Source organism: Pelodiscus sinensis, chromosome 5 (genome assembly GCF_049634645.1).
Source record: "Pelodiscus sinensis isolate JC-2024 chromosome 5, ASM4963464v1, whole genome shotgun sequence".
NCBI classification, from domain to species: domain Eukaryota; kingdom Metazoa; phylum Chordata; order Testudines; family Trionychidae; genus Pelodiscus; species Pelodiscus sinensis.
The window spans coordinates 119,718,529-119,742,952 of NC_134715.1; the positions used below are offsets into that span (position 1 = coordinate 119,718,529).

The 24,424-nt window shown below is 42.4% G+C and overlaps 1 long non-coding RNA gene across 1 annotated transcript; it reads left to right on the forward strand.

Moving 5' to 3' along the window:
• Positions 1-23,826, forward strand: LOC142829488 (uncharacterized). The gene is made up of 3 exons (XR_012903914.1): positions 1-437; positions 9,670-9,750; positions 23,285-23,826. It is a non-coding gene; the product is annotated as an uncharacterized LOC142829488 (long non-coding RNA).
• The last annotated feature ends 598 nt before the right edge of the window (positions 23,827-24,424 follow it).

The following is a 24,424-nucleotide window of genomic DNA, read 5'->3' on the forward strand; positions in this document are numbered from 1 at the left end:
GTATGTAATCACTCTCCTGGGAGTAGGAAGTGAAGAGGCCCATAGGGAACAGACAGCCCAGGGAAAAGCTTGGTGGGAGGAAGTTCAGAGAGGTGTTTGCAAGGAGTCAGGTGAATTTACCAGGGTTCCTAACTTAGGGGCCTTGGACAGGAACCAAATGCTTGGACTGGTCCAGGACTCCCCTTCCACCCACTGGCAAAGTGGCATGACACTCCTGCAGTGGGGTGTGGACTACAGGAATCCTTGAGAAAAGAGTGTAGAAAATACTGGGCCCAGAACTGAGGGTGGCAGGTTGAAAGAAATCAGACATTTGTTGTTACTGGACTTTGTGACCTGGATGGAGTCAGCGCATGACTCAGCTAGAGGGCTGAGTCCTGACAGGAGGAAGCCATGTTGGGGCACCCCAGCAGTGTGTGCCCTCTTCCACAGCATGATAAGTAAGTATAAGGAAAGGCCTATTTCATCACCACGCATGAACTCTGACCCAGGAGTTACTGATTGTTGTATATGCTTATCTCATCTTGAGTAACTACGTATTTTCCATTTAATGGAATCCCTTAAAAGAAAAAAAATAATCAGTTAATATATTTACTAAAAATAGGCTTTGTGTTCAAGTCCTTAGTCATTCTTGTTGAGAACAATGGTGTCTGTTTTGTCTGTTTTGTATCTCTCATTCTATTCTCCCTTTCTGCTCTCCTTTCATTCCTCCATTGTTTTAAGCTAGAGCTTGCCTTGCCTCCATCCGTGGGAGTCCCATAGAAAGTCAATGAGATTTTTCTCGTGTCATTCAGGAGCTGGACTCTGTCTTTAAGAATATAAAGAACATAATCCTAAACAAACCTCTTTAACTTCTGCCTTGGGTGTTTCTTCTCCCCTCTATATTTTACTTCTAAGAGAGAAAAAAGATTGTGCAGCTTTGAGTGAGAGCAGTATGGACAGAGCTAGCTAGAAGTGCCACACCACATACAGTGGCTCTTTAGGGAAGCCAAGTCACTTATCACTGATTCAGCAATAGAAAGAGGCTCCTGCTTGTGGTGTGACTAATTTCAAACCAACAGAACAGGTTCCTGTGGCTGTGCCCAGGTAGTAGAAATATACTACTTGGCAAATAACATTGCTATTTATGATTAGCATGAAAGCATTTCAAGTTTGGCTCCATTAGGATTGTGTAGCATTGACAGGTTATCTTAGGCCATGTCTACACTGCCACGTATGTTGGCAAAACTTATGTCATTCAGGAGTATGGAAAAGTTTCACTGGCATAAGAAATAGTGTTACCAACACTATTTTGGTGAGAGAACTTCTTCACTATATTGGTGAGAGAACTTCTTCTGCCCAGCAGAGCTACTATGGCTTAATCATGTCGATAGGAGAGCGCTCTCCTTTCTGCATAATGCAACTACATTAGAGATCTTACAGTGGCATCAGTATAGTTGTGCTGCTGTAAGGTATCTTGTGAAGACAAAAATCTAAGGTGCTTTATAAATACATGCAGGTCAAGAGCTCAACCTTACTAGTGCAGATCTGGAGGGACTCTATAGAAGTCTATGAAGTTACTCCAGGATTACACCAGGAGGGTCAGAATCTCCCTAAATTATCCTAATTTGCATGGTGCTTTATTGAATTTGAAGACAATATTCCTACCCTGAAGCTTACAATAGAGGACCTGATCCTGCAAACACTTGTGACCCAGATATCAGTAACTCTCAATATTGCCAGACCCAAATAATCATAAATCACGAGTCAGCCTCCCCAAATCATGACTAGTTTAAATCTCATGAGAATTTTTAAATAATACATTTTGGGTTCTTTTGGGGAGGAGGGTTCTTCCTGGCTCTGTGCCATTAAGGTCCCCTCGCATCACACTGTCAAGCTTTATTCTGTAACCATGGTGACCAGAAATTTTCTGCCTCACCCCCCCTTGAATGCTGAGAGTCTCGTGTAATCACTTGCCTCCGGGAGCTGGGTATTTAAGATAAACCTAAATATCAGGAGACCTGTGAGAACAATGTGAGTTGGCAAAACTGAAATTTACACATCATCCTATCAAACTCAGTGGATGTGTTTGAAGGGCTGGGACCTAAATTAAATTGGCACAACAATCAATAACAGATCATGGTGGGCAGGAGGTAAGGATAGAAAAGGAGGCATGAGCACAGAAAACAAAGAGAAAAGGGAAATGATATGACACAAACATCCTATGTACCATTTAAAGTTGTAAATGCACAGCAATAGGTCCCAATTAGCACAATAAATTTTCCAAAGCCTGGAGGATGCAGCTTGGTGTTTTATAGCCTGATTTTATTTTTCCTGGAGACTTCAGCCTGCCTCTGAGAAATACCCCTGGCTCTACAAAGCCCCTGAAAAGATATAATCAGAACAGGCCCTTATTGTATCCCAGGGCTGAAAGGCCAACTCCTGTTCAAGAGATGAAAGGCAATTAATCTTGAATGACTGTTTGTACAGTAATTCTCCTCTTTCCCTCCTCCTGGCCCTGATAAGTGGCTTTGTGCTGACTGGACAGGAGCACCATGGAGTCTTTCACATGGTCTGTAGGCCTCCAATTCCCCGTGGCAGTTCTTGGCCAGAGAAATAACTGTTTAGTATTATAACTGCAGGGGCAAACGGAGTTTGTGTTCTTGCTCTATGGGAAGAATGGAGCTCATACAGATATGATGTTACTTCGGGGCTGGGTGTAGGGAAGGGGGGGGGGGGTATTAAGACGATAGCATAGTAGCTGCAGCTGTCGGCACTGTCAAGCAGGGCTCTCAGCTTCTGTAGCAACAGCCAGCAAAACATGTCACTCCTCACAAGTAATGGCTTCTGGACACTTTTCAAGCCTCTAAGATAGCGTTAGGCAATTCAGACACCAAAGCACATGTTGAGGCTGATAATCAGTGTTTTATTGTGAAGTGAAAACACATAGCTACCAATCAGAGCAATACCACAGTTCTGGCCTGCTGGGCAATTAGCTTGTCCAGCCTAGGTAAATGGCTGTCAGAACAGGTGTGTGTCTTTCAGCATTATCTGTGCATTTTTCCACTTCAGGCCAGCTGCTGTGCCTGCCTCCCCTCCCTTCCAAACACCACAAAGCCTGGGTTAAAGGGCCTGGCATAGGATTAAGAGGAGAACCTTCATCCTAAACCATTGTGGGTCTGCAGAGCTCCTGGCGCACACTCAGAAGCTGCTACTACCACAACTCAGAGTTTTGTGTGCATCTTCCACTGGAATATTGGTCAGGGGAGCCACTTCTCGTCCCCTACCTCATGCTTCCATGGGCCTAAAGGTGGATTTACCACAGAATAGATGGTATAGAGTCCTCCTACCTGGCATGTCCAGGGTATCAGTTGCACTGGGCCCTGTGTGTCTAACATCTGCAGTGGGAAGAAGGTAGAGTTGCCAGGTGTCCGGTATTCTACCTGACAGTCCGGTATTTGCGCTCTTTGTCCGGTTAAAAAAAAATCAGAATACCGGCCATGTGCAATGTCCGGTATTCTCTGATTTTTTTTCCGGCTGCACACCAGACCAAAGCCTGGCATGGGCAGGGAGAGTGGCTAGAAGGTGGGGCCACCATCGGTGCTAGGCCCCCCGCCTCTGCCAGGCATCTGCGCAATCACAGGCTCCCAACGCCGATGGCGGCCCCGCGTTCCTTTTTTTTTCTTCTTCTCGACCAAAAAATACCAGGTGTCCAGTATTTTTGGGGAGACCATCTGGCAACCCTAGAAGCAGGTCAGTATTTGGCCTAGAGGCAAAATGGGACACTGAGCCGGAATATTGATCCCTACTGCATTTTTTTATGGATTAAACCAGTGATTCTCAAACAGATTCACCTAACCATAGGGATACATAGAGGTCTTCCAGCGGGTTCATCTACTCATGTAGGTATTTGCCTACTTCTATAACAGGCAATGTATTGCCCTAGCGAAATCAGTACAAACTAAAATTGTACACAGACAGTGACTGACTTACATTGCTCTATATACTATACACTGAAATGGAAGTACCATATTTATATTTCAGTTGATTTACTTTATAATGAAGTGATAAAAATGAGACAATTAGCCATTTGTCAGAGTGTGCTGTGACACTTTTTTGTATTTTTGTCTGATTTTGTAAGCAAGTACAGTAGACTTTCGATAATCCGGAACCTATGGGACCTAGGTGGTGCCGGATTATCAGATATGCCGGACTATCAGGAGGTACTATAAGATGGTTATATAAATACTGTATACATTAAATACTATATATAAAGTGTTCTTAACCCTTTTTATTGTACATACTGTATGCAGTATACTGTAATGTTTTAGTTTTTTTAAGCCTTTTTTTACCCTTTTTGCTCAGTTCAGCTGCTGCCGCTGATACCTTGTGACTCCTTTTTTGCCGAAGCTCACTCACTAGGCTCTTGCCATTTTGATGCCGGACTATCAGGAGTGCTGGACTATTGGATGCCGGACTATTGGAGTTTTACTGCACTTTTTAAGTGAGGTGGAGCGTGGGGAGTACACAAGACAAATCAGGCTCCTGAAAGGAGTCTAGTAGTCTGGAAAGTTGGAAGCTACTGGACTAAACAACCCACTTCAACAGGCTACTTTTAAAGTTACGGGCTGTCAGGATTCATCTTAGGTGTGTACGCTCTGTTTGACTCAGCTGTGGTTCCTATGTGGGTCTCATGTTTCTGTTTACAAACTTAAAAGTGTAGGCCACCCACAAATACTTTGTATCTTCCAAATTCTCTGCGTTTTACCCTAGTGGATGCCCTTGAGGTCCTTGATTTTCACCATTTCTAGTTGCACTTTGTTAAAAGCCCGAGATCTACAGCACTGCTCTTGTCAGCCAAGAGATGTGCTGAGTTGTGTATGCTGCCAAGTTAGACTTAACATCCATAGACACTGACTTTTTGGCTCTGCCCCAGACCCTGCTCCCCCTACACTCCTGCCCCCAAGGTGACGCCCCCTTCAGTGCCTCTTCCCGCCCATTTCTGCGCTCTCCCCAAAGCGCACCGCATCCTTCTGTAAGGTGGATAGACCCTGGTTGTCTGAGGGCAAAGTCGAACCTGGAACCTCTAAGAATGTAGTGCATGAGCCTCTACCCCAGGTGCTAAAAGTCAGCTGTCAATGGCCTCAGTGACACTAGATTGGTTAGAACACCACACCGAGGAGGTGTATGGGTTATACTTGTTCCTCCTGCTTCCCTACAGAGCCTCCCAAATGCTGTGAAACAGATGATTGTGGCAGATGAGAAGCATAAAAAGAGTTGATTTGCGGGGCTGCTGGCAGGCGGAAAACACTGGAGGACAGGGGAGAGCTGATGGGGAGGCTGCAGGTGGGTGCTCAGCACCCACCAGTTTCTTCTCATGGGTGCGCCTGCACTAGTATGCCCATGTGTGAACCTGTGTGAACATCTATTATTCCTACTCGGCCAAAACCTTAGTGCTGCTGAGCACCTGCCGAGCTCTCATAGCTTACTCTCGCTGCCATGGACACTCAGCCCTTCTCAGAAGCTGACTCTGATTTTCACACCTGTGAGGGGAAAATGAGTCTGTCACCTTTGGTAACCTGTGCAGTACAGCCTGTCCCCAAGATGACAGTTGGCCTTCAAGTAGTCATGGAAATAAAAGGTGCCGAACTAGCTTTTGGAGTGATCTTTAACTCACTGATTAATTCATTGTAATTTTTATACTTTAAAATAAGTTTATAAAGCAAACCATGTAAAATGCTTCACTCCTCTTTACGTCTGCATCCATTGTTCTTCTAGCCTTCTCCTAAGTTGGGGAGGATGTACTTGAGACAAAGGTATCACTTGACAGAAAACGGAAGCAAAGCAAGCACATTAAATGCAACAGAAAAATTATAACTCAGCTGAGTTCAGACCAGCCCATGGAATAGAACTGAGTCAGCAACAGTTAGACTCATTCCCTTGTCACGCAATTCTTGACAATTTCATACAGTTTAATGCTGACATATCTTGACAGACTTGTGAATTCTGTCACCTTCTATTTGCTGACAGTTTCGGAAGCTGGGTTGTTTCCCACAGTCAGAGTCTAACTGGATAAAGATTTGAGCCAGATAATATTTGCCTATCACTGCTAATATATATTCAGTTCTCTGTCTTTTCATATGTCTGCAAACTATGTAAACTAAAAGCAGCTGTGACTTATATACTTGCCTGTCTTATGCAGGTTGTCAGATCAAATGACTGCAGTGGTCCTTTCTGGCCTTAAAAATCTATGAATCAAAGTGAATTCTAGTGAATTCCTGTTTAAAAACAAAACTAAACTAAAACAAAACTCTTGTTTACAGAAAGACAACTGGAACTTCTGTTTCTGGACTACATTGTTCTGTGCTCTCAACTGTGTTATACTTCATCAACACACTATTACAGAATCACAGATATCAGAGAACACATAACAGGTCATGTAATCAATCTGCCCATCCTTGCAGGATAGTTCCATAATATGTATTATCCATTGGGTAATTGAAAACTGGACTGGACAAAACAATCAGTGGTGTTTTTACCACTTCCATTGTAGAATTTCCAGGATTTGATTCATCAGTGTTGCTCCATTTCTGTGCTGAGACAACTCCACTTAAATCAGTGGAATTATACTGCTGTAAAACAGAAGTAATGCAGTGATAAATAAGGCCTTTAACATAGAGATCAGATGAATAACTTGGCAATAGTAGGAAGTGTGTGGTACACTCTTCCAAACTTGATGTTTACTATTAAACTCCCAAAACTTTGCTCGTGTGGCACTTGTCCCAAAGACCACTGACATGACTGAGGATATTTGCATTCTTTTCTCTGGGTTTTGAATCAAGTCCTGTCTATTATTTATATATAGTTTAAACTGGAACATCTGCTGGCTTTTCTGGTATCTGCAAGCCCCAGCATATCCCAATAAGTAGTATTTCAAATGTCTTTCTGAATATCAATGAGGCATGTGAGCCTTAAGGGAAGGTAATATATTAAAAAAATAACAAAAAAACTGTACACTCAGAATATCCTGGAAGTGCACAGATACTTTGCTACTTCAAAAAAGACTGGTATCCAGTACCAATGGCTTTCTCCTGCATAGAAAGGTCACTTGGTACGGTAGTTGTCCATATTATTTAGATGTCCACTCTCAGTAGTTATGTTGGCTTAGCATTCCAGTCATACAAAAGAGAAGGGAGGATACACCTAATAGACTATCTGAAAGACTTTAATATACTGTGAATGATGATGATAATGTTAAAGATGTGTAAATAACTGATTGTTCTGATTTGCTGTGGAATGACACTTTGTTTTGGGTCATTTGAAATGTTTGGCTTGCTCAGATGCAAAACATTTCACTTTGTCTTTTGACTTAACATAGGCTGTGTAGACAGCCCCTGACAGGCCCCAGTTGCACTGCAAGGAACAGCATTAGGTTAATCTTCATTTTTCTGCATAATACAGATGCCTGGACTCTGTGGTTTCCTGGTATCAAAAATGGTCTTCCAACACTTTTTTGTTATCCATGCCAAGATTCACAGTTTATATTCATGGAGCACTGTCAAAAAATCAGGAAGAATTTAGGAAGAGTATTTGCTAATATGTCTCCCCTTCTCTGCTTTTTGGGGTATGGAAATTTAAAATTTCAGTCATATTAAATTTGAAAGCATTTCACCTATCTGTACATTCATGATTCTTTCTGCAGACAAAGTATCACTGAATAGAAAGGAGCTAGAAGGTAAATCAAATACAGCTGGATGTAGGAAAGTGGTTAGAGAACTAGAGGGACTTCAGAGGCATGGGTTGAATCTGTCTATTCCATACATTTCCTGTGTAAGTCCTGAGTATTAGAGTTGGCTTAGTCACATAATGGACTATACCATGGGTCCCAAGATGTGACACAATGTCTCTTTACCCCACAAGGTTACTCTGAAGATAAAATCCATTGATTTTGAGATAGCAGTCAACTATCATGATGAGGCCCTCTAGATAGTACCACTGGTTGAGAACATCCCATTGAATTTTTTCCTCAGAGAAAAATGCATTTCTCGTAACATCAATTTTTTCCATTGGAAACTTTCTAATTTGCTGAAGTGTTCTGATTGCCCACCAGGAAAATCGAAATGAAGTGTTTCATTTTGGGTTGGGTTGTCATTAATATAAGTTTACCAGAGCCCCTAGTGTCTCATGGGAGTAGAAGTTCAGTGATCTCCTGCTCCCTTTCTCCTCTATAGGCCAGGGTCACCAGCTGAACAACATATTTAATGATGCAACATGGTCTCCGGTCTGGCTGAACCCTGGCAGTGCATCAAGAAAGTCACATGACCACAGTGCAATGTGAGAGTTGTAGACATGGACCCCAGGGGGGAATGTGGCTAGAGCATTTGAGCTACAACTCCTATTAGGCACTGGAGCACTTTAAAAGGACACAGATTAATGTAGGAGCAAGTCAAATGAATTTTTTTACATTTCTCAACTGATTTTTTTTCTAAATTTTCCCATACGTAAAAATCAATATTTTCCATCCAAAGTGGAATAAAAACCAATTTTGAAATACTGGAATTTCCCATGGGATGGAAATTCCTATTTTTGTCCACCTCTGCTAGATACATTTGATAGATTGGCAAAAGAAGTGAATCCAGAAGGCCAGTGTCTCCTTTTCCCTTACACCACTTTTAAACTGTGACTCCATTAATGTCAATGGAATTGCTCCAGAATTACATTGGAATAAGTGACAGCAGAATCCAGCTGCACATTTCACCAGAAATCAGTGATTTTGAATGTTAAGGGTACATCTACACAGCAGCATTATTTCGGAATAACGGCCATTATTCCAAAATAACAATGCAAGCGTCTACACAGCAATTCCATTATTTTGAAATAACGGATGGCTTATTCTGACTTCTGTAAACCTCATTCCACAAGGAATAAGACCTATTCCAAAATAGCTATTTCGGAATACCTGTAGTGTGGACATTCCACTGCTGCTATTTCGGAATAGCTCCTCCCCAGGGCCATTCAAAGTAATTACTCCCCAGTGCCTTCTGGGGCTCTAAATCGAGGTAGCATGTCCACATTAAGGAAACCTGCCTCGGACTAATTTTGAGGCTTCCCTGTAGTGTAGATGTGCTATTTTGAAAAGCTTTTTTGGAGTATTTCTTCTGGAATAGCTTAGTTTGAAATAAGCATGCAGTGTAGATGTACCCTTATTGTTTTCAGCCCTTGTCCAGCTCCAATGCCTAAAAAAGAGACAAGGTGCACATTGTCAGGACATTCTCCAGTATTCTCCCCAGCACATGAGGTTTGCCCTTGTTCCAATCCATTTAACTTCCTGACCCATTTATATTTCTACTGGCAGTGCTAAATAAATAGACCTAAACAATATTCTTCTCTTTGCCAATTGCTGCTTTTGGATCACCGGTGCCCTGAATTTTACCCAGTACAATAATGTTAAAAAATAAGAATGACTTCTCTGTTCTGGGGAAGAGAGGCGTGAATGTGCCTGTGATCAAGCCTTCTAAGTTATATAAACCATGTGGGCTGTGGGTGAAATCAAAGCTATAGATACTGCATTTGTAGGGAACAATGTAATACGAGGCTTCCTTCTAGTAATAGAAAGAATAAGGCTACAAATTAAATAAGAAAATTTAAAAAGTGGAAATCTTTCTTAGTGTTTCAATTCTTTCATATTCCTAGAGCCAGATCCTCAAGAGATGTAAATTCAAAATCCGTGGAGCTACACTGCTTTACCCCGGATGAGGTGTAGTGACAGATATGGTATGTATTGGAAAAACTTTTATTGAACTAAGCTTAAATAGCTTAGGAGTTTGCTGTATTGAAAATGCAAATATCTGCACATTATTGTAGAATGATACATAATGTCTCCAGGAAGGAGACTTGATTAATGTAAATCCTGAAGTATTACGAGTTTCCAGGAAGTATTTGAAACAATATAAACTTTTTAAAGTTAAGCAGGGAGTTAAGGTCAGGAATCCTCTAGGGGGAGATATACACAAATATAAACTTCTTAGGGTATGCAAGAACTCGTCCATTGAGACTTCAGAAAGTGGAGAGACCTTTTGTCTGCTGACCAACCATTACATGAGGACAGATTAAAGAGGCCGAAACTGTATTAGGAAGGAACTCGGGTTCATGGGGTACTTCTCCTGACTCAAAGCAGTTATGAAATTGTGACCATAGGAACACCCTTGTGGGGTGTAAAGGACTTTTCACTGGCCAGAGATCTTGTTGGAATAGATTGATTCTTTATAACCTTAATAGCATGTGTGAGTCCTTTTATGGTTCTGATGTTTTATCTGTAATGTTGTTACCTTAAGAACTGTGCTAATTTAGTATGGTAAATGTAACTCTATGGTAATGTAACTGTCAGTAACTACACAGTTTATAGACTCTGAGGAGAAGGCAAAGTTGGCCTGCTTAGGCAGTCAGATGTGTTGCGGAATTCTCAGCATAGGCAGGAACTATGCAGTCTGGAAATACCCCAGTCAGGAGTGGCAATAGGGTTGCTAACCCTCCAGAATTGTCCTGGAGTCTCTGGGAATTTAAGATTGTCGTTTCACGAAACCTCCAGGAATACATCCAATCAAAATTGGCAATCCTAAGTGGTAGAGACATGGGTCTCTGCCCAAGAGATGTGATAGCTGGGGGAGCCAGAAGCCTGTCAGTGGATACACTTAGTGGGGAATACAGGTGTAGTTTCCCCGAACTGTGACAAGAATCTGATCCATATTGTCTAATTACTTCCCATCTATAAATGACTCTCATCATCTTCATCATGGATTAGCTGAGTAGCTCACAGTGTAGTGTTGCCAACTCCCCCCATTTTATTATGTATCTTACAATATTTGGTGGCTTTTCTTAAAGCCCCAGCTCTTAGAAACAGGTGATTACATGAAAATCACAGATTTCATTTTTTAAAAGTAAGTTTCTAATCCTCACTGTTTAAGAGAGAAGCTTAAGATGTTACCTGAATGGACACACAGGCTCAAAAAGCAGAATGACAAGAAAATTTTTTTAAATGTCATTATGTTGAAGTCACACATTATTTCCACACTTTGTTCTGTTTGTACAGCACCTAGAGTGCATCTACACAGCACCCTAAACTCGAAATAAGATATGCAGTTTGCGCTATGCAAATTGCACATCTTATTTTGATTGAATTTTAAAAATTGAATTTTGAAATCGCTTATTCTGAAATTTGGTGCATCTACACAGTGCCAGATTTCGAAATAACGCCATCCCTTATCCCTTGTGCAACGAGATTTATTGGGGTGGTGAAATAGCTCATTATTAGAAAAATATTTTGAAATAACAGGTGTCTTGTGTAGACATGGGGTAGCTATTTTGGGATACCTCTGATATCCTGAAATAGCTATGCAGTGTAGATATACCCCTAGTGTAACACGAACAGGCAGAACCAAACCTGGAAGCTCTGGAGCTTAGTGCATGAGCCTCTGCCACTTGAACTAAAAGCCAATGGGCTGTCAGCTAAGGCCATAGAGCAGACTCATCATTCTCTCTATAAGTGATCTCAGTGCCACTAGGTGGGACAGTACACCACACTCAGGAGAAAGCACAAGGACGTCCTGCGTTGTGAAAAGGTGCTTGGGTGCTGGAGTAATAGGAATACAATGATTAATACATTTTCAGTATTCTCTTAATATGGACATGTCCTGCCTTCTGAAAGCTTAACTGAGCAATTATTCTTCACACGACTCTTTGCATTAATATGCTGAAAGACATAACACTCCTCTTTGCTGAGGAGAGCTAAATGTAGTAGTTGAAGTGAGTTAGCCAGTTGTGTGGTGGTGGTGGTGGTGTTTCAATTTTTAGACAAGCCTGACAACTTCCAAGGCACTTGGTTGCCTTTTCTAGATAGCTTTGATTAGAAGTCCCACAGCTAGGATTGTGGAGACCAGATTCTGAAAATCTCAGAGCTTCTTGAAAAGTCACCTGTCAACACACTGATGTAACTCTGTGAACAAGAAAGGAGTTTCCTTGATTGATAGTGGAGTAAGCAGGGCAGTGCCTAGCAGTTCTGGTGCCCTATGCCAGCCAGAACACCTGCACCCCACACCCAATTGAGTGGGGGACCTTGCTCAAGGGCTGAAGATCCTGGAAGGCAGGCCCAGAGCTGTGAGGGGACAGAAGCAGGACAGGGAGGCAAATGGGATTGGGCCTCTCCCCCACACTCACCAGCCACAGTGGGAAGCAAAACGATCCGTCCCCAGCCTGCTCCGCTCCGCTCCTCCTGTTCCCAGCCATGTTGCTCGGGGAAAGCGTGTGAGGGAAGGAGCCAAATGGGGGGCATAGATGAGGTGGGGTGAAGCAGGAGCAAGGGCTTGGAGGTAGGGGCAGCGTTGGGGGGTTGTTTCAGGCCCCACACCCTGCTAGTGCCCAACACAGCTGAATATTTTGTGTTGATAGGGACAGTCCTGGATGTAAGGGAAAGGAGAAATTAGCCTTGTTTTATATAACTAATCATAAACTAGTTAAACAAACTGCCTTTTGAAACATCTAAGGTCCAATTACTGCAATTAAAACGGAGTATCAGCAGGCCTAGTTACAAGGTTCCGATGTGTGGTATAGATGGTCCTTTTAACCATGCTCAGTAACCCAGATTAAAGCTATGTAGCCTTACTTGTGCCCCCTGTCCCCCCAGCAAAATGTTCTCCTTCCACAAAACCTTTCCATTAGTCACACACAAGAATAATATCATAGCATGTCCATCATCCTGAGAACTTTCTTCTGTTGAGTCAGGAGGCCATGGGGCCCAACGCTCCTCTCAGTGATGTTTGTGCAACTCTGTTGACTGAGTTACTTCTCAAGCTGTGCAAAGGATGAAAATTCCCTTTCACAAAGGATTCCAGGGTTTCAAATATTGGCTTCATTTTGAATTGGAACAAAACACAAAAATTTTGAAATTCTCTACCAAGGAAAATAATGGGGGAAATTATCATGTTGGAGCTGTTAAAATGTTTGACTTTTTTATGTTGGTGTACAATAATATAAAATTTAAACAAATTAAAATGGGCCGTTGCAAAACAAAAGATCAAAACATTTTGTTCTGAGAATGTCAGCTGTTATTTTTGAAATGTTGGCAAAATTGACATAATTCTGCCAAGTGTTTCAATTTCAAAAGAGCAGTGCCATATCAGTTTTTCTAACCAGTTCTAGTTACTTATGATTTGCTCCAGCAGGGAGAAGAATTAGGGCCTAAATTTCCCATTTGTAGTGTCTGTCATCATTAGTGCTTGACCGTGCACACACTTTTGTTTGTTCAGAGCTAGAGCTACATAAATAACCCTGAAAGACCCTAGGGAAGCAGTGTGTTTTCTTTGGCACATCTCAATATATATGTGCCTGATTAGTCATTGTATTTGACCCAGTGCTTGCTAGTTGTTCGGTTTCACAGATGTATTTACCTGATCGCAATCCCTTAGAATCATAGGGTTGGAAGAGATGTCAGGATTCTCAGGTATTAGACGTGTTACTGTTCTGGAAGTGGTATGCAACACAGTTTGCTATCACAAAAGATGGAGCAGGCTAACATGCGTGGGGGAAATGTTAATAAGATGTTTGTGTCTAGCGGGTTTATTAAGGGATTCCAAGTTACTTCGTCAGTCACATCACAAGAACGGATATAATGTATCCCTAAAGTCATATCTGACCCTCTTCATTGAACAGAACTTATTTAATCAATCCTGCCTTCTCCAAAGACCTAAGTCAATAACCTTCTTTAATTGTTTTCAAGAGAAAGTGTCTAGATTTCAAATTATTTCAGTCTTATTAACTCCTGTGGTATTACTCCTGATAACACTGGTGCAAGTGAACACAGAATGAAGTCCTACATGTATTGAGTGGCATTACATTTTTTAAGCTGAGGAGAGATTTACAATCAAGGGAGTCAAAAAGTTAGAAACCATGTGTTGAAATAAGTAAATAGCCTGGGTTGTGTCTGATCACATATGGGTCTGTGTCATAAGGGAGTTGGACTCAAGAACAAAAATGAGGCCGTAAGTGCAGAAAACAGTGACGCTGTCCACCTATTAAATTAAACAGGAAATTAATGTAGAGGGAAACTTGTAGAACTTTTCATAATTATTTTACTTTGTGAGAAATGGTGTCTGTCCATAGAACGGTGCACAGTGATTTATATCTGCTCTGAAATGAAATCTTTGCAACCTGATTGTATCAAGAGCTCAGCACATAAATTCACATGATGAGATTATTTGATGGGGTAGGTCAGTGTAAATATTTACATGAATGTAATAAATTGAGACATGTATTCACTACAAGGTCCTTTATCTGCATTTGCAGCTATATTTTCTATAAAGCAGCTATATAAAAATGGCACAGTGGACTTCCATATTTCTATTGCTGTAATGCCTTCCATTTTAAGGTCCAGGTTCCTCCACCTTTATGGAGGTGTCTCTTGCTCTGTGACTGCTCCCTCTGATTTTAGTGGGCCTAATCAGGAGATAAGGTATGAGTCATCCTGAGCAAGATGGAAAAGCCTGGCCTTCCATTTTGCAAGTCAAAAAAGTAATTTTTCTGTCTGAGTTCTGCAATCCCAGTTAAAATGGCAATTTTATGCATGGAGTATGAGGTAGAGGAGAGTCCGTCCTGTTCTGTAACTGTACTGGCTTTGTAGTTCTAGTGGGAGTAGACACTTGGTCTGGTTCATGAAATAAAGGGCCCAAATCTGTAACCTTTATGTTGAGTAGCAACTTGCTCTAAGTACTCAACCAGTTTAACAGGATTACAGACAGATTAAATTGCTGTTTTATCATAGCTAAAAGGTGGCTGAATCTGGCCTGGAGAGATTAGATAATCTGGCTCTTTGCGTCTTTGTACAATTGCTCATGCACAGGAAGCAGACAGTAAGAAAATGGCATTCTCAAAAACATCTCACTTTTTCTGACTCTGCACCTCAAGGTCTGTGATTTCTGGCTTCCAAGCAAAGAATGTTCGTTGTAGCTCTCTCTCCAAAGTGACACAGGTAAAATCAATGCCTTGTTTCACCAGAACCATCTCTCAAAGTGGGAGGTTTCTAGTGCAGAGGAAAGTAGTTTTATTACATTCTGTAGTTATATACTGATAGACTTTCATCATCGTTTAATACTGGTTTATGTGGCTTTTTCAGCAGTTTGCTAATGCTCCACTGATGTGCAGTTCTTCATAAAAACGGTCACTTTTAGCCAGCAATTCCCATCGATGTATGATATTCATGGGCTTCAAGCAGGCAGGAAAATGGGGTTGTTACCTTAAAGCCTGGAGCTATTCTTTGAGGCTCTACAAAATGACTCCATTGCTACTTTGGAGAGGGAAGTTCAGCTCTTAATAGCTGCAGCACCATGTCAACATAAAAAAGAACAGCAGAGTCACAAAATAATTTTTGTTTTTTTTCCTCTGATGCCTGGTGATCTTTCACTGCCAACATTGCTTCTATGTCTGGTAGAGTTGCATCATCATATACTGGACCAATGGCATGACATGATAGCAACAATGTGTCATTGGCCCTTTTCCTCTTCCCAACTGCCAAATCCCATCCTGGCCCCAGGAAGAGAGTTACTTTATTCCATGCTCCAACCTCTCCATGTACCCTGTCTATTGGATGGCCCTTCTTTCACAGGCAGAAAGATCCCTTCGGTGAATTTCCAAAGCTATGCTGAGGGCTATTTCACGGATCCAAATGAGAGCTTTGACAGTGCTGCTAGACCTTTTGCCATGAAACCTCATGGTTCTGTAGGCCTTTGAACTCCAGGAGGGGCCTTGTATGGTATTTTGAGCTTATGATCATTTTTATACAGTGCTTCTAACAGGGTTACCGGATGTCTGGTTTTCGACCAGAAGTCCAGTTGAAAATGGCACGTGTTAACTGATGTCTAGTTAGAAACATTAACTGGTCACCAACAGTCTGGTGGCCATCTGCAGGAGCAAGAGTATGACATGGGGGGACCTTCAGGATCAAGTGCCCCCCCTCACCCAGATTGGCTTGTCAGGGTAGATAGAAAAGCTTTGTCCTTCTCCCATGGCCACCATCACCTCCCACAGCTAGGCACTCACTCAGGCAACTGGTCTGTCTTGCCAACCCAGAGCAAGATGGCTGCCACTGGGAGAAGTAGGTGGTCCCATCCCATCTTCTCTCCACCTGGGCCTAGCCATGAGGGTCAGAGGCTAAGTGAGCCAGAAATAAGCTGTGGAGGGAAGGAGCAGGGTCCTTCACTTCTCCCCCCTGCCACTGTGCTCTGGATTAGTGTAAGAGACCGCCACCATGCTGGGCTGCCTGAGACACATCTTGGCTATGGGAGATGGTGGTGGGGGTATGCCATGGTGCCTAGGACAGGGGCCAAATGTGCTGGGGGGAGAGAGAGGAGAGAGCAGAGGATGGGACCTCCGGGGGAAAGGGTAGAACAAGGTTGTCCAGTGTTCAGAAATTGGAAAGTTGGTAACCCTCACTCTTATCCTTACACCTTCCTGAAGATTACTTGGCAAGTAAAAGTTACTGGGAAATAGCAACCGTGACTGAAATCTCAAAAAGGGTGCAGCAGAAGTAGGAGTTCTGAGACGGGTAAAGAGCATGGTTCACAATTCTGGTGTAAAGTGGTAGCACACTGGTGTATAAGCAAAGCCTAAGAGGGGATGCAGTGCAAAATAAAGTGTTACAGAGAAGGGTAAAAGACTGCCACCATTTATTCTTTTTCATGATAAAATAAGGGGACAGTCCATGCAGTTGAGTCAAAATTGATATCTGGTTTTGCACAATACATTAACTTGGGGAACTTACTGGGACCAAGATACTTGGGTTGTTTAAAAAAGGATTTGACCTATGGACTATGGGAACATCTACAGTGATGTTAAGTGGTTGTTTGGTTGTCTACGCACTTTTAGAGCTATAAAACCCTCACATTTCACGTCATAAGCCAACCACTAACTAATGTGGGTTAGGAAGAAATTTCCCCTGTGGGCAATTTATCCCATAACTGTCCAGTATGGGGTTTTGTGTGTCTCTTTCTGAAGCAACCGGTATTGATGTAACTCTGGGCCAACTGCATTGATTTTCATAGAGTTCTTCTAGAGTTACATCAGTAACTGAAACCAGAATCCACCTCTTTGCTCAATAATGTAAAAACTGAAGTTCGAGCAAGTTTGTTTTGGGTTCTTTCACAAAGCGTGGATCCCAGTATTTCCTATTGTGTGCCTTGACTACTTCATAAACAATGTAGCAGTGTTGTGGGGGTTTTGTTTTCTTTGCAGCCCTTTGGGAATTTCACTCACATGGGCACAGCTTCCAGTGTGGCTAATGGCAAATGCACTGGGAGCCGCAGCACACTGAAGCAAATATTAGCCTATATTTCAGGGAGGTTGAGAAGAGTTTAAGCCCACGTGAGTCCTGAGCCAGATGCTGCACTGACAGTGATTAACAAACTTTTACAACTCCACCAGGTCAGGGTGGGCGTTGGTGCTTCGTAAGCCGGAGAAACTCTCGTTAAGCACTGGCTGGAAAACCCTCAAATTCACCAAGCACATCAGCATCACATTCCCTGATTTCACAATAGGACATGTCCTCTCTGTGATCTACATGGGAACTACCAAGCAGTGATTTGTGCTGTACCAAAACACAGTTTACATAGCAAAAAAGCTCCAATGTGTCCCAGGAAAGTTGGACAGAGAAAGTTGTATATGAATGCTAAGGGTTTGCTCCATCAACTGATGTCATCTTGCTGGAAGCATTATGGGATCCTTGCTTTGGAGAGCCTCAGTTGAGAACCACATTTCAGCAAAGAAAGGTGTCATCTTGTTAATGCCCGGCCATGCTTATTTTTCTTAGGCTCGTCTCTGGAAATAAACATGGTAAAGATTATGGAGCTGGCAGCAGCAGGAATCCATTAGGAAAAGCTCACAGTGCTGGGCAAGTTTTAAAGTGAAGGCTGGCTGAGTGTTAATGGTCAAGTAATCAGTCCCAGCTGTGTTTAATAAAACACACAGCTGAAACTCAGCATCATAATAAACGGAGCAGGAATTTCACAAACATCCTGGCTGTGCAGAAAGGGCCTTCTTTTCTCTGAGATTGATTAAATATTTCCTGTTATTCAACTTACCAAAAAGGTCTTCAGAAGCCTCCCCCACTACATTCATGCCTGGAGCCTTATTTTTCACAGCTACAGCCATGTTTCTCTTTTTTCACTGCAACCAGAGGCTTTGTGGGGACTTGGAGCAAGGCAACACACTAAAGGAGAATCGCCTTATTCTACAGTCATGGCTCAATAAACACAAGTGCAACCAGCAAGCAGTTAGGATGATTACTACAGAATTCTACAGTATTTTCTTCAGATGTGGATTAGAACCTTAAACCCTGCGATGTTTACAGTCTAGCATCTCCCAGCTGTCATTGAAATGAGAAGGCTCCTCTTGTGGAGGGAGTGGTTAGAAAACAGGCCTGGGAGCTATACGTTCTGGGTCCTAGCCACTAAAAGCTGTGATTTAAAGGTTGTTAGGTATTTCTGCTCTTTTAAAAATCCTACTACGTGCCTCATCCCCTTTTTAGATACGTATGTTTAAAAATCTGGCATTTAAAAATTGGGTCTAATTGTGGGTGCCTCTCTTCTTTGGTATCCACGCATGGACTACTTTTCTGTAGTGGTGCACTCCAGCTGACAGTGCCAGCTATCCCGAACTGGGGCCATCATCAGTAGCTGGAGTTCAAAGCAGCTCCTGGGTTCTTCAAAGCTAGGCTGGGGCAGACCTGGCCGCTTCCTCCTTTGTGGTCATTGTGCAGAGCTGGGGCTTGATTCTGGCTCTCACTCATGAAGTTCTACCCTTGTGGCACTCTGGTGAGGGACTCCTGACTTTTGTAAGTGGCAGCAAACCCAGCCCCATTTGATCATAAAAACCCTGTGACGTTGCCATGCAAAATGCATTTGAGTGCAGTGAGATGCTGGTTTTCTACAGTACCCTACTTATAGCAGAGCTAACAGCATGCAGAAATCCCCCTCGCCCTACTTTGAGAATGCCAACAGACCTAGACAGTGTCCTTCTGTAAGGCAAGAGCAGAATGTTATTTATTGTTCTGAGAGTCCTTGGAGAAAACAGGGTAACCAAACCATCCTGGCCTCAATGTTTTTCTCTTCTCCTCGTGCTGTACTCCCTGCTTTTAGCCATGTGATCCAGTGGGAGGTTGTTTATGGTGTACTGAGAGCAGGCGCGATCTCTGCTGAGTTATGTTCGTTAGGACCGCAACAACAAAAAAGCACTGCTAATGAGGGGTTATACAGAAGGCCTGAATACCTGTGGTCATTAAAGATCACAGATATCACCACAAACCCAGCTGGCTCCAGTTTTTCCCCCAAGCTACGCATTTGCACACCCCAGAGACTCTACTGCTGCCCAGTTATCCTACATGTGCCAATTTAGTTACGTATTCCAGTTATCCCACTCAACTGTCCCTAGTCACCCTGCAAAGACAATGGGTCCCTGTCTGTTCCCTTCAGACTTTTCTATCCTTCACCCAGCCACTCAGCTGTTCCTGTCTTCACCCAGACACACTGATTGACCAAGCTTTTCCCCCAGTTACTCTATTCATTCAGCTTCTCTTAGAGCCAGTCTGCAAAGAAATACAAAACCAGAAGAAATAGAAATGTGAGTTTAAACTTGTGGTTTTTTTACCCACAGCTAACTGCAGCTTGAAATTCAAAATACGTCATGAAAACTTGCCTTGAAATATTCACGGGCATCCACACAGTGCAGAACACAAGGGCCCAGATCCTCTACGATTGTAAACTGATGGAGCTGAATCAAACTAAATGAACTTACAATTTACCAACATACTCTGACAGAGGATAGTGATAGAGGATGTAACTGACAGTGCCCAATTTCAACAAAAAAATCCCTTAATGCAAAAATTTTTTGCATAAAACACTCCTCTGCCAATTTAGTAGGCTAATGTTTAACCTGTGTAATATTTCACACAGCTCAGCAGTGCTCCCTCAGCTATAAAGCAATAGCTGTGAAATACTGACCTGTGGTGTATTTCTTTGCATTCTTTACATTATCTACCACAAGTAGACATATTGTTGAGCAAAAAGCCCCCAAAAATTCCTCCTAGAAGAGAGGAATAAATCTTATCACATAGATTAATGGAACTTATTGCATTGTCCTGCAAATAGAAAGCAAACCAACTGTAAAACCTGGTGACTCAAATGACATAATATAGAGAGACTGTTTGTTTATCTATAGATAGATTTGTGCTAAGCTGATCTGCTGGTTGGACATACCATTGGAGCCATCCGTAGCGGGCAGGACAATAGGGACAAGCAGGAAAGCCTGAATTCTAACCCTAACTCGGACATTGAGGTCTGGTCTACATTAAAAATTCAGATGAACTCAGCTATATGTCTCAAGAGCATGAAAAGTCCACATCCTTGAGCAGTGCAGTTAAGCTGAGCTACAGAAGTACAGTGCCACAGCTGTCCGCTTGTAACACTTCAAGTGTAGACAAGCCCTGACTCACCCTATAGCATTGCACAAGACCTAATCTGTCAAAAGCAACTATTAAATTCCTTGATAGTCAAAGCTAGCTTCTCTGGAGTAGGTAGTCTGTACTTGATCTGTCTGTTTCCCCATATCTAAAACTGCGTTGGAAATCTATTTTCCTCTTACAAGGGTGCTATGAAGATTGATTAATGTTGTACATTGAGAATTAAATTTACAGAGCTTTCAAAACATAAAGTGCTGTCTAAATGCTAAGGATTGTTAGTTTTATAAGAGCTTGCAGGGAGTTGAGGTTGGAATTTTTCAGGAGCTGGTCTGAATGACCTCCCTCTAGATTAGAGAGTATCTCCATCATATTTCAGTTTGTTGTGCATTTGGTAATGTTTAGTATTCAGCTACAGTCGGGCAAAAGGTAAAGCTTCTCGGAGGTACTTCTGGGATAAGAGACGACCTGTAATTTTTGCAAAATTAATAACATTCTCCAAGTTGTTAAAAGAGATTGGTTTCCTTTCCCCACCATTTTATTTTTCTAATACAAGATTTCAAAATGTCTTGGATGGAATTCTTCTATACATGTTGCAAAACGTCTTGCCAGAACTCTGAGCTTCAAACAAAAAGTTGTTTGGAGTACCTGAATTTTACTTCAACCTCAGGAATTCTTAGGCTGAATCTCCTAGCATTGCCCCTAAAAGTTTTTAAATGAACACAAAGCAGCATTAAGCCTTCAGTCGTATGTAGTGATGTTTTTTTAGTCTTTGTCCATTTATCTTGGATGGCCAAATGTAAATCTTCTTGGATTTTCTCAAAGTTTATATTTGTTTGTGTTTCCTCTACTTTACAGCCCTGTCCTTTCATAAATTCTCAGAAGGGATATCTTCAGACAGCAGTCCAACTTAAAAAAAAAAAAAAAAAAGTGGTGGTGTCTGAGCTCCTCCCTCTAGCCTAAGCCCCACCCATTATCAGCAAAAATGATCAGCAGTGTAATACTTCATTTTGACACGTACACTCAGGCCTACTGATAGGAGGGCAAAAGGGGCAACTACCCAGTGATTCAAAGAAGTCCAGTGCTCCTGGCCACTGCCATTGCTACCACAGGAGTGATGGCAGCCAGAGCCCAAGGCCTTTCTATAGCCACTGGAGTGCCATGCTGTGCAATGCAGAAGGTTTTGAGGAGTTCCTATGGGGTCATGGTGCGGCACGCTCTGGGCAGTGCTGAGGGTTGACTGCCCCCAGCCCTACCCCTTCCACCCAAAGCTCTGCCTCTTTTGGGAGTGGAGAACTCCCCACCCTCCACCATGCTCATGGGCCCAGAAAGTCGGTCAACCCCCTTGTGTACACTGTCATCATCAGGCATCAAGATTCACACCACATGGAGAGACTGGGGAGAATTCATACTTGTAGTGAAATAGGGTTGGCTGAGGTAATACCTTTTATTGTATCAACTTGTGATGGTGAAAGACTAGCTTGCAAGTGAAACAAAGCTCTTCTTTAGGGCCGCATTGTGATATGTGCTACACAAAGACGCAAAAAGATACTGTCCTGCTCTAAGGTGCTGCACGAAAGGGGAAGGAAGTAGCTTCTACTCTTTCAAGCACATGACTTTTCTGTTTTATAAATTGCAGTATGAGCTATATCTCAAATCTTTTTTGGGTTCCATAACACTTGTGTGCCATATCTATGCCTTGTAATTTTATAAAATAGGTGCTTACATAGCAAAATCGCTATTTACAGAGTTCACATTTAAAGTGATTTTTTTTTTTTGAGGGGGGGGGGGGTACAGCACTGTGTATTGCTACTCCAATTCCTGCATCAGGGAACCCACAGTGCACCGATGTTGCAAAAAGTGGGGGAAGTGCTGTCTGTGAATAGGCTAATCAGTTACATTAACTAGAATGAAAACGATACTTGTAATACCTTAAGTTCTAATGGTTCATTAGAACCATTGTGAATTATAACAGTGAAAGGCACTACTGTAGTCAGGGACTGATAGGAGCCAGAAATCAAATGCAAGTCTCTCACGTCCCTTAGTAAATGAAGAAAGGCAAGAGTTATTTGAGAGAATGCCCAACCCCAGCTATTAGGATGCATTTTTCTCATGCATTTACCCAGACTCCATTCCTTTCTTCCTAGTCAGGCTGATAATCAACAACTTAATACACATTAACTAATGAACAGACATTCCCTTGCCAGTGTCTGCTACAATCTGAGGCTTAGTCTCTTTAACACAGTTTTGCCAGCGAAGTTATGTCAACTAGGAGTGTGGAAAAAACCCACCCATCCCATAACATAGCTATGCCTGTAAACCCCTCACTGTAGCTGCAGCTATGCCAACAGAGTTGTTCTGCTAGCTTAGCTAACATCTTTCCAGGAAGGTGGTTTAGCTATGCCAGCAACAGACCTCCTTCTGTTGGTTTATGCTGCATCCTCCACTAGGGGACTCTCTTGGCACAGTAGTACAGGTCTAGTTTCATCAGCAAACATTTATAGTGAACACAAGCCCTGAGTGGCAAGCTTCACCCTTGCTTTATGTGTTAAAGAAACTAAGTGTCTGTATTACATCAGTGGTTAGAAGCTTCTGAGCGCCATCTGTAAACAAACGATCTCGGGCCAGATTTTGCCGTCTTGTGGGGTAAGGTATTACTCAAACAAGTAGTTCTATGGAAATACATTTGCTAGATCTTTTTTTTTTCTGCCCTTTGTAAGGGGCAGTGCATTGGTGAGCTGCCTGGTTGACTGTACAAGGAAGGGGTGGCATCTGAGAGAGGCATGACTCCTTTTTGCTCTCTCTTTACTCCAGAGATCCATACCAGCTGCGAATTCCTTTGCGATGGCCACGCCCTTGTGCAGATGTGTTGTGGAGACAGAGTGAAGGGAGGGTGGGGAAAGCAGCAGGTATGCAGCACAGCCTCACTCCTACAAAGCAGCTTCTGAGTTCCAGGAAGAATGCTCAGTAGTCTGTCATCTTCGGTTCCTTCCCATCCACACACCTCAGGGAAGTGTCTAGCCCAATGGCATACCCAGAACAAAGGAGGGTGGCAGAACCCAGCTTTACAAGCAATGGGCAAACTGGTTCAGTTAAAAAGGTCTTTTCAGGACCTTTTGTGCAAGCATTTGAAAGGGCTTTTTTTGCATCAGTCTTGATTTTCTTAGAATCTTTGCTGTTTGGGGGATTAGTTTCTTTGCACTTTTCTATGCTTCATGGGCTTGAGAGCAGGAGCTGGAAGTGGCAAATATTGCAAATAATGCTATCCTCACAGTGTTGCCAATGCCCAAAACACAAAGTGCTGGAAAACTCACAAGAAGCATCTCCTTACAGGTTTACAGTCTATTTTCCAAACCAAAGACTCTTGAATAAACATTTGGAGGCTTACTCTGTATTATTTTTCTAAAATGGTGCTCTCCCATGGGGCTATGTCTATACTGCACAGTTATTTCAGGATAAGATATTCCGGAATAGCTTATTCTGAAATAGCTTATCCCAAAATAGCTTGTTTCGAAATAGCACATTTACACTATAGGGAAGTCTCAAAATTAGTCCTAGGCAGGCTTCCCTAATGTAGACGTGCTATCTTGACTTAGAGCCTCAGTAGGAATAACTTAGAATAGCCCTGGTGAAGGACTATTTCGAAATAGCAGGAGTGGAGCATCTACACACACCTTATTTCAAAATAGCTATTTTGGAATCATTCTTCATAGAATGAGGTTTACAGGAGTCAGAATAAGCCGTCCGTTATTTCAAAATTATTTCGAAATAATGGAATTGCTGAATAGACATTTGCGTAGTTATTTCAGAATAATGGCTGTTATTCCGAAATAACTTTGTCGTGTAGATGCACCCCCAATCTCTCTTTCCCTTAAACCACAAGTCTCTGACCAATGAATATCCCAATGGAGTTTCCTCCGCCTATGGTGTAATATCTTGGAGTCAGGAAATCTT